Here is a 1,492-nt window from a genome sequence, read left to right as displayed (position 1 = left end):
TGTTTACACTTTTAGTGCTTTCTCCGCATTAGGGGCCATGCTAATTTGCACATAAACGGTTTTACTCACTCCTCTGAGGAAGATACTATTATAATCTCATAACGAAATTTAGAGCATTTGTTTCTAACCCAAAGCCACAGCCATCAGCTAGTGGTGCTTGGACTTGAATACAGCAGATTCCAGCACTAATCCCTATCAGTCCCTGGTAAAAGAGAAAAAGCACAGTGAGGCTGATAACCAACTGCTGTGTTTTGTAAGTGCTAGAAGACCCTGGGGTAGTCTTTAACTCACGTTGTCTCCCTCTTGTATTCTCTGTCTTTTAGAAGACTGGGACAGTATGCCAAGACAGGCCCCAAATCACCCTTTCCCAGCTCACTGTCTTCATAATGGTATATCGCTTCCACTTACTCTGATAAGATCCAAACACCTCTTTATCAATTCATTTTTTATCCATACTACATCATATACTTCCAATCCGAAGTCTTTAAATATAAAGTGGTTCACGATCCCAAGTAGTCTAGTGTTTTCACATCATTTCTAGGCTGAATAATCTATATTGCTATGACTTGCTTGAATTCTTTCATCCTATTTGGTTTATGCCTCGACTCCCCCAGGTGTCTTTCTAGAAGGCAGTCAGATGAGGCAGCGTTAGAATACAATTCCTATGGCTTGCTGAGTGTACCCTAGCGGTCACACATAAAGGCTTCTTCCCCAGAGCGGTGCTGGGACCATTCTGTGAAGGACTGTGAACCTTCAAGATGAGAGCCCACTGGAAGATTCTTAGGTCATTGGTGGCCTGTCCTCAAAGGCAATGGTGAGATGCTGGTCTCTGTCTTTCTTTGCCTCCAGGTTTCAAATGCAGTACTTAATAATATATGTGATGAGCTGCCCTCACCAGAACCCACACTAGTGCCCATACCAACCAATCTTGGACACAAGGCTCCAGATCTATGAGTGACAATAAGCCTCTTTCTACTTCACAAGTAGCCTATTTCAGGCACTTCATTATAGTGACGTGAAGTTCAATAATAGGACACTATCATGATTTTCTTAGTTTCTGCCACTCAGAATTGACATCTGTTCATACTTCTTTCATCATGAGTAATTCTTAACCCTAAAATAACATCCCAAAGCTATGAGCATAAACCGTTCTTTGGTACTAGAGTCTCCACCCATCCTCTCCCATGTACTTGGCCTTCTTCTGTACTTACTCTTTAGTTTTTCCTCCTTGTCTTCAATTTCTCATATCTGGGATTATCAATTGCCTTTCCCATGTAGCTGTGCTTTTTCATCCATCAGTATCTTTTGTATTGAATCAGAATCATCTTTGAACACTGAGCTATCTTTTAGAATAGCTCAACTCACATAGGCTTTCATGGTCTTCAAAATTTCCCACATATTTATTCTAATGAAATCTTCTGAGCAATACTGTATAGTAGATATTACCATCTTGACAGAAAGGGAAACTGAGTCACATAGCCTTGTTATTGTG

The sequence above is a fragment of the Octodon degus genome, unplaced genomic scaffold, assembly GCF_000260255.1.
Source record: "Octodon degus isolate 3935 unplaced genomic scaffold, OctDeg1.0 scaffold00047, whole genome shotgun sequence".
Taxonomy (NCBI): Eukaryota; Metazoa; Chordata; class Mammalia; order Rodentia; family Octodontidae; genus Octodon; species Octodon degus.
The sequence above is the reverse complement of the archived record's forward strand: the minus strand, read 5'-3'. Positions refer to the sequence as shown.